Genomic DNA, 9,554 nt, shown 5'->3' with positions numbered 1-9,554 from the left:
GACATCACCTGCTGATATGACCCCTTCCTATAGACACCATAGAATGTGTCTCTATTGATCCTTTCTTTACCTATTCTATCATCTGCTGATATAAAAAAGGATCAATAGAGACACTTTCTATGATGTCTATAGGAAGGGGTCATATGAGCAGGTGATGTTATAAGTAAAGAAAGGATCAATAGAGACACTTTCTATAATGTCTTTAGGAAGGGGTCATATTAGCAGGTGATGTTATAAGTAGGGATGTCAAAAGATCTGAAATTTAATACTCGGATACTCGGTCATAATACTCGAGTACTCGCGAGTACTCGGATGAATCTTAAACGTCTATTGAAAAGTTTAGATTTTACGTGGGTTTTTGTTATCACCTTTCTTAAACATGTTAACGAAAGACAAACGTATTACAAACATAGCTTGCTCCTCTGGTTTTTGTTGTGTCAATTAAACAATGAATTAACGACCGCCGTTTTTACAATAACCTATCATAATAGCAATTTTTGTTTGTGTACGTGTTCAAGAACAAAATTCCGATTAAATCAAGAATATTTGCATGAAAAGTCCGACAATATATGTATCATCTGTTCCTGAGGAGTTGGTAATTGTTATAATACGACTAGTCCATAAATTTGTTAACATCAATATTAGACTTCAAATTACTTGTACCTGTACTTTTTCTGTGTTTTTTTTTTTTTTTGCACTATCGTTGTCCGATTTTCTTTTTTTGTCAATTATTTTCAACTTTTGGGTTTGAATTATAGGTTAGACAATACTTGGTCATGTTTTATGAAGATTTAAGCCCAAGGCGAAGCCGAGGGCTTAAATCTTCATAAAACATGATCAAGTATTGTCTGACCAATTTAGAACATATTCACACTTTCGAGTGACCTTACAAAATTTTCCTTTCCCATTGTAATATTCAAACCTAAATAAGAGTTCACTTTTTATAATGAACTAAATATAAAACATAGGTAATGATCATTTCAATGAATGAAATGAAATAGCACGGACATAGTTGGTGAAGGATAAATTGTGATTCTTCTGCTTCAGGTAAATTTTAATACTCATACATCTTTACATTTTTTTTTATTTTAAAAAGCAACACAATGTTATATAAATCCCCTTTTTGGAATTTGATTTTTTTTATAGATATAAAACTCTCTGTATGAATATTTGAATTCAGACCATTAAACATTAAATGCTTACTTTTTATTGATAAATTTAAATGTATTGCGTTTCTCCGACAACCCTTTGCTTTATATATCAGCAGTCTGGCATTGTGTTTTTTTGAAGGAAAGAAAAATAATCCCTCAAATGTAAGGTATATAAATTAAAGAAATGTCATTTTATTTATCCTTACCATATTTGTTTTGTGTATTCTATTATGTGTACCATTAGAAAATGCATGAAATTTTGCAAAATTCAAAAGGTTTTTATTTCAATCTTTTCTCATTCATCTGTAATCAGTAGGCTATTTTCCCAAGGAAAATGCCTTAGGGGATTGTACACTTCGTTAGTGCAGCTATTAAGAGTTCACTTTCATAATTAATTAACTGACAATGAAAAGTCATTCATGTATAGCATTTCATAGTACATGGAAAACCATGTACTATGAAAATTAGAGGGCAAAAAACTGACTTTTAATTGGACGAGAAGGGGTGAGTATGTTCTAATGTCACTCTCGTATTTTCGCCGATATTTAAATTGTAAATTAAACAATTATAGTTAAGTTTCAAATACAGAGTAATTAAATTAATTTAAATGTACATCTCATACCAATTACAATTACATAAAAGTCTTGATTAACAAACAAAGGTAAGTTTTTACGGCTTGTGTCAGAAAGTGTTAATCCGTGTACAAACACCGTTAGAAATGTCTCTAATCAGTTGCGTAGGGTTCACCGCAGGTCACTTTGTTCTTGTTTAGAAATATGATCTGGTCAACAATTTCAGACGAATGACTGCTTGCCTTTCTATTTTTTGTTACAAGTTGTTCACATGAAAACATTCTCTCGTAAGGAAAGGACGTTGCTGGTACTACTAGTCATCTCAAGATAAAGTTAAACATAAATTATGTTTGTTGTTAATAAATCTTATTTAGTATTACGAAGGGGACAATTCAACAGAACTTAAGTTTGAAGAGAACTACATGTATCTGAAAATGTATAACAAACAAACGAGTATCCGAGTACTAAAACTGTACTCGAGTACTCGGCCTTCCGATCGAGTACCCGAGTACTCCGGTACTCGTTGCCATCCCTAGTTATAAGTAAAGAAAGGATCAATAAAGACACTTTCTATGCTGTCTATATTGAGGGGTCATATCAGCAGATGATGTTATAAGTAAAGAAAGGATCAATAGGGACACTTTCTATGGTGTCTATAGGAAGGGGTCATATCTGCAGGTGATGTTATTAGTAAAGAAAAGATCAATAGGGACACTTTCTATGGTGTCTATATGAAGGGGTCATATTAGCAGGTGATGTTATAAGTAAAGAAGGGACCAATAGAGACACTTTCTATGGTGTCTATAGTAAGGGGTCATATCTGCAGGTGATGTTATTAGTAAAGAAAAGATCAATAGGGACACTTTCTATGGTGTCTATATGAAGGGGTCATATTAGCAGGTGATGTTATAAGTAAAGAAGGGACCAATAGAGACACTTTCTATGGTGTCTATAGGAAGGGGTCATATCTGCAGGTGATGTTATTAGTAAAGAAAAGATCAATAGGGACACTTTCTATGGTGTCTATATGAAGGGGTCATATTAGCAGGTGATGTTATAAGTAAAGAAAAGATCAATAGAGACACTTTCTATGGTGTCTATATCCAGGTGTCATATCAGCAGGTGATGTCATAAGTAAAGAAAGGATCAATAGAGACACTTTCTATGCTGTCTATATCGAGGGGTCATATCAGCAGGTGATGCCATAAGTAAAGAAAGGATCAATAGAGACACTTTCGATGCTGTCTATATCGAGGGGTCATATCGGCAGATGATGTTATAAGTAAAGAAAGGATCAATAGGGACACTTTCTATGCTGTCTCAAGGAAGGGATCATATCAGCAGGTGATGTTATAAGCAAAAAAGGATCAATAGAGTCCCTTTCATATCAGCAGGTGATGTTATAAGTAAAGAAAGAACAGTCTCCGGGACAAGTTTGCAATTCCGCTGAGTGCAAAAGTTGTCACCTTAATTTTTGGAGTTAAGTCAAAATAAAGTTGATAACTTGGTTGGTATTAGTTCCCTGATATTTGTCCTAATTTTTTTTGGATCTAGCACCACTGTTGAAAAAGTTATGCCCCTTTTTTCAACAATTTCCTCAGAGGAAAAGTACTTTTCCTCAAGGGAAATCAAATTTCCCTGAAGGAAAAAGATTTTTCCTCAAGGGAAATTGTTTTTTCCTCAAGGGAAAAAGATTTCCCTCAGGGAATTTGCTGCATAATTATTTCCTTTGAGGAAATTCTATTTCCTTAGAGGAAATTCTTTTTCCTTAAAGGAAATTCTTTTTCCTTTGAGGAAATTTGCAGTTTCAAGTTTTCCTTGGAGGAAATACTTTTTCCTGTGAGGAAATTTGTAGCTTCAAATTTTCCTTGGAGGAAATACTTTTTCCTGTGAGGAAATTTTTGACAAACACTTTTCCTTGGAGGAAAATTCAAGACAACAAATTTCCTCTAAGGAAATCATTGATCTTCAAATTTCCTCTAGGGAAATTTCTGAACATCAAATTTCCCTTAAGGAAATTTTTTTCCTCTATGGAAATTTCATAACAGTACAAACAGTATTAATATATTTTCTCCTAGACTGAATTATTGATACAAAAGATAATTAAAACTTTAATACTGTAATACAAATTTTCATGGTGAGTATTAAACATACAAAAACAAAAGGCTGACTGTTTAGCATGTTTAAGACAATACAATAATAAGCAAAACGCTATGAATATCATACCATTTGTGATGTTATTAATATTGTGCTCATATTTGCATATTAAATCAAATAAACACTTTTCATGTCAAATTAAGTTGTCTTCTGTTTCAGCTGCTGTGTATTCGACCCCCTACATAACTGTTCAGTGCATAAATAATTCAATCCACAAGACATCTTCCTTCAATTGATTGAAAAAATTTTGGCAACATATGTTCTTCAAACATCTTCTTTGTATATTTGATATGATGGAGCCATGTACATGAATGGATAAAGCAGGTGTTTATTTCGACAACAAACATGACAAAGATACTATTTTTTTTCTTAATTTCTCCATAATCCATCAGTTAATATGAATGTAGGTCATGTAGGTTGTTACATTTTACAGAATTGTGTTCTTTGATAGTACTCCATTTTGTTTATAGCAATTTTGTAGGATTTTTTCTATTTCTTTTTCCAGAAAAACACACAGTTAAGTTCATTTCACATTAATAATCCAATTAGCACATTATGTAGAAAAGTATTAACAATTAAGTTTCCTCTTCAGTATAGACCTGCAGGACCTGTTGATGATCATAAAAACCAAGATATCTGACCTATAAATACACAAAATAAAAAAAAAATGTTATAAATGGAGAAAAAAACAGCAATATAAATAAGCTTATTTTATCATGTTTTAATGAACATTTTGAGAAACTTTCATTTGATATTCTTACTTGTCATGCTTATGAGTTCTCTTATTTCAGTGCTTTGTGTCCAAGATTTAATATTCGTTGTTTAGTGCCTTGCAGTGATATTTAAAGTTGAGCCACTTGCAATAGTTGTTATAGAATGTTCATATGTTGTGTTAATATTTGAACCACTGTCCTATATTATGGTCAGGTTGAGTGCTCACAGACATGAGGCCTAAAATAATATATTGTTTTTTTCCCTAATCCCTATTCTGACAAGCCAGGTGTGGGTAGTTAGGTAGGTAAATAATTTTATTTTTCCCAAAAGCCTGAATATTATCCGATGATCCGGCAAGCCCGAAAATCAGAAATGAATAAAATAATATTTGGCTTAGTTTTGACAATAAAATTATATGAGTAGGGCCATTTTTGCAGGGTCGGTCAGGATTGGAGAAACAAACAATATTTTATATTAGGCATGATTTTTTTTTATTAATTGTTATTGACTTTGAACATGTTGAACTAAATTGGATTGTTTAAATCTTTATATGTTGAGATCTTTAATGGATGACCTATAAAGGAAGTGTTTTCTCATTATTGAAGGCAGGCCCATGATTGGCCTTTAATTTCTTGCATCGGCTTCATTGAACTCTGGTGGATAAGTCACTCATTTACCATACCACATTTTCTTATTTTTATATGAGTCATCATTCAAAAGCAATTTCTTTTATTACTGTAATTCAGAAATTATCGAAACTTTTTAGTAATGCGAATAATGTGACTGGGTGAGTATCGCAAAAACAGAAACATATATATATATATATATATATATATATATATCATGTAACTATATAGATCTTTATGCAGATTTTTTTTGTAATCACAATAAGTTGTCCATTCCCTGAAAAATCTGAATTTACAGTATATAGAAGTGGTCTTACCATTTAGGCCTTGTTGTATTCTGTTTATCTTGTTTTGCGCTCATTTCTATTGTAACTGTTTATATTTTTCATTATTTTTCTATATTTCTTGTCCTATAAAACATAAAAAGGGTAAAAACTATTATAAAACATCAGTTTGTGTTTTTCTTTATATTTAGTTATATTTAAAAAGAATGGAATATTTGTGCTATTTCATTTCACAAACTTTTTGCCAGTCATGACTTTCAAAGACTTTCACCCTGGTCAATAGTTTAAAAAACAAACATTCCCATACTTTTTCTTTGTGTTCGTACTAATTTTTCATTTGACAACAAAGACATGATTCAACTATTCTTCTAAAATTTGTTTCGCTTGACTACGTTAAACTCTGAAATATTGTTAACAGTATAATCTGTATGTGTCTCACTTGTCAAAATTTCAAATTAATATATAAATAACCAATAAAAATGCTATGCATGGCTCAGCTTGATACAAACGTACAGGTTGAACCCAGAACAGTTGGGGCAAGTATGGACACAACATTCAAGCTCGATAAACTCTGAATTTTAAATTTGGATTGTGATTCAATAGTTGATGCAGCATAGGTTTCTGACACAGAATGAATGCGGTCCAAGTACTTAAAAATTTTAAATTGACAATTAACCTCTAAAATGGTCCAATATTCAAAATCTCAATACATGGTTAGATGCAGCATATCAACATGATCAAAGAACCCCAATAATTCATTTTTTGGTGAAATCAAATAAAGTTAAATTTTGGACCTTTTAGAACTCAATGTGGACCAATTTGATAACGGGCCAAAATATCAAAAATCTTAATGAATGGTTAGATTCAGCATATCAAAAAGCCTCATATAATCAATTTTTGTTGAAATCAAACAAAGTAAAATTTTGGACCCCGATTTGGACCAACTTGAAATTTGGGCCCATAATAAAAAAATCTAAGTAAATATTCAGATTCAGCATATTAATCTGAACACCAAAAATTTAAATATTGTTAAAATCAAAATAAGTTTAATTTTGGACCCTTTGGACCTTAAGGTAGACCAATTTAAACAGGACCAAAAAACTAGGAATCTAAATACACAGTTAGATTTGGCATATCAAAGAACTCCAATAATTCAATTTTCTATAAAATCAAACAAAGTTTACTATTGGCCCCTATTGGCCCCTAATTCATGTAATTCCTAAACTCTGAACAAAAACTCTGGTCACAAACCTTGTGTTTGAATTTCATAGATTTCTATTACTTGTACTAAAGTAATTAAGCGAAAACTAAATGTCCTGGGACAACGACGACTACATGATAAAATTGAGAATGGAAAAAGGGAATGTGTCAAAGAGACAACAACCTGACCATAGATTCGAGGGTTGGAATCCTTTTCTTTTACCGAGCAATGCATTTGAATGAGATATAGTTGGAACCCCTCTTTGCTCTTGGTTGGGACCCCCCTTTTAAAATGGCTGGATCCGCCCCTGAGAAGCATTATAGAAAAATCTATAAGCTTTAACTCAAAATAAGGATAATTTTATTTTTAAAGGGCAGGCACAGATCCAGAGAGGGGTTCAAGGGATTGGAACCCCCCTTTTTTCGGATTATCAATGCATTTAAATAGGGACATGTAATTGGACCCCCCCCCCCTTTCCCCTTTTGTCCTGGGTTAGAATCCCACCCCCACCCCTTTTTAAAATGACTGGATCCGCCCCTTAAGGGTCTATAATTAAGTTTGACAACATCAGACATACTACTTTATCAACAAAAAAAAATGCCACATTTCATCCAATTTAATTTCATCCCTTACTTGCTACATGTATTTCATCCATAATATTTAAAGAAATAAATTTGGGAGGAGTATGATTTTAATTTGCAAGTTATCAACTATCCAAACTAGAGACCTAATAGCAATGAATAGAGTAGATATATATTTGACTAATTTAAATCAAACTTGGGGTGACTGGGAACAAAGATTTAAGGGAATAGATGACAGTTTACCTACAATGACCTAGTTTCATAGCAATAGCATACATTAATAAAGACTACATGGTCATTCTTATGTTTAAACGTGGTTTAAACTTTGGGTGTTCATTTTTTAATGTTTAACATGTTTAAAGCTAACAGTTTCAACTACATACATGTATCAAGATTTGATCCTACATTATTTAAATATTGAAAAAAATAGCTTTTTAAATTTGGATCTATATATAATTGTGAATGTCACATGGATGTATTTTAATGTAAAGCATCTGAAAAATCATTAGCCGTCTCATATTTATTTCAGTTCTTCAAAAGGCAAAGGAGTAGGTTCAGTAAGACCCCTTTTTGGCCCCAAAATTAAGCAGTTTTGCAAAATTGTGAAAATGTAATCTTTTAGCTATTTTTTGGAAAGTAGAATGCTTCTGCTACATAAATGTGTGCTGTTTTTGACAATACAATGCACATATATCGTGTACTAGCATCATAAAGTCATGCTAAATTACTGAAATCTTCACAATTGTAGCATTTTAGTTAAATTTTAGACAGTTTCTGTCTTAAATGAAAGTGGCCGCATTCGTGTTCATTCATAATATTGAAATGCAAGTTGTATTTGATGATAATACATAACATATATAAAGGTTGAGGATGAACACGGATGCGGTCACTTTCATTTTTGACGAAAACCATCTGAAAAGTGACGTTTTTTGGCATATTTGATAGATTTTTCATATTTAAGCTTCAATCGGAGCGTTTTTAATGACTGAATCAGTTAAAATCTTTAACATAAACTAATCGAATCGATTGAAATAGACCCTTAAGTGTTTAAAAAGTGTCCTAAATATCTCGTTAGATGAAACTGAAATTTGGGGCCAAAATCGGCCCTTACCGGACCTACTCCTTTATATGAGCTTATGCTGAAAATAGAGATTTCTTATTAAGGAGAAATCCCTGCCCCCCTTTTTGTGTGAAAAATTTTGTTGATTATATAGGGAATCACAGAAACATGACTTGAGGCAACCATCCCCCATCTGAACCCCCCCCCCCCCCCCAATGAAAAGTTCTGGATCCCCCCGTCAACCTTTCACTCAGGTCATTGGTGAAGAGTTGTCACATGTTTGTTTAGCTTGTGTAGGTGTAAGTCAGTAAGGAGGCAACCATTTGATGTGTAGGCCGGGTGAAAAATGTGATTAATCTTGCTTTGTAAACTTGTGCTTTAAATAAAATTACCAATCCATTAAAAAATCTGTGAGCCCAATCTCATCCAGTGAAATAGATTATAGTCTGTTTTCGAAGTTATATGGAAGTAAGTTAGTAGTCCAGATAATTATGACGCATTGCAAGGCATTTTTTCTAAGGAGAAGTGTAGAATGGGGGAATGGAACCAATAAATTGATCGGATCCGAAATGTTCTTCCCAGTAAAGGAGCACCTATTATTTTGCATGCACATTGAAATTAGCAGAGAAGAGACAATTATCAACTTGTGTATTATTCATTTTCTCGCAGTTATTTACGGTAAATCAGCTATATAGACATAGGAAGATGTGGTGTATGTATATATATCCCAAAATTCTAGTACTATATAGTGGCTATAGTATATGACTTTTAAATAACAATTATCAATTATATCTGTATTCTGTGGCGGGTCGAAGGGGATGGAATCCGGGGTTGGCCTCCCCTAGCATTTTGTGAGCAAGCATTGCATAAATGATAATCTCGGGAATCCTCTCAAGTTCCTATATACAAGGTGATAGGACGTTCCGTTGGAATAGGTTACCTGTGCATCAGGAAAAGTTTTAATGCATAGCGTGAAAAGGTAACCTATTCCAACGGAACCGAACGTCCTATCACCTTGTATATAGGAACCTTAAAAATATGTGAATAGGTCGGGAAAAACTCTCTTTTGACACTTAGGTATGCTTAGACACCCCTTATTTAATGGAGACATGTAGTTGGAACCCCCTTCATTATGGCTGGATCCGCCCATGATTTTACATGTAAATCAAGCACCGGGTATTTGTTGGCATAACGGTAACCACGAAAGG

General features: G+C 32.9%; 1 long non-coding RNA gene across 1 annotated transcript; it reads right to left on the bottom strand.

Annotated features, from left to right (window-relative positions):
• Positions 1 to 4,381: 4,381 nt before the first annotated feature.
• On the bottom strand, positions 4,382 to 8,939 carry LOC143054398 (uncharacterized). The gene is made up of 3 exons (XR_012971658.1): positions 8,739 to 8,939; positions 5,538 to 5,630; positions 4,382 to 4,521 (listed from the first exon to the last, which is right to left on the bottom strand). It is a non-coding gene; the product is annotated as an uncharacterized LOC143054398 (long non-coding RNA).
• Between the last annotated feature and the right edge of the window lie 615 nt (positions 8,940 to 9,554).

This window comes from Mytilus galloprovincialis, chromosome 12, assembly GCF_965363235.1.
Source record: "Mytilus galloprovincialis chromosome 12, xbMytGall1.hap1.1, whole genome shotgun sequence".
Lineage (NCBI taxonomy): Eukaryota > Metazoa > Mollusca > Bivalvia > Mytilida > Mytilidae > Mytilus > Mytilus galloprovincialis.
The sequence above is the reverse complement of the archived record's forward strand: the minus strand, read 5'-3'. Positions and strand labels throughout refer to the sequence as shown.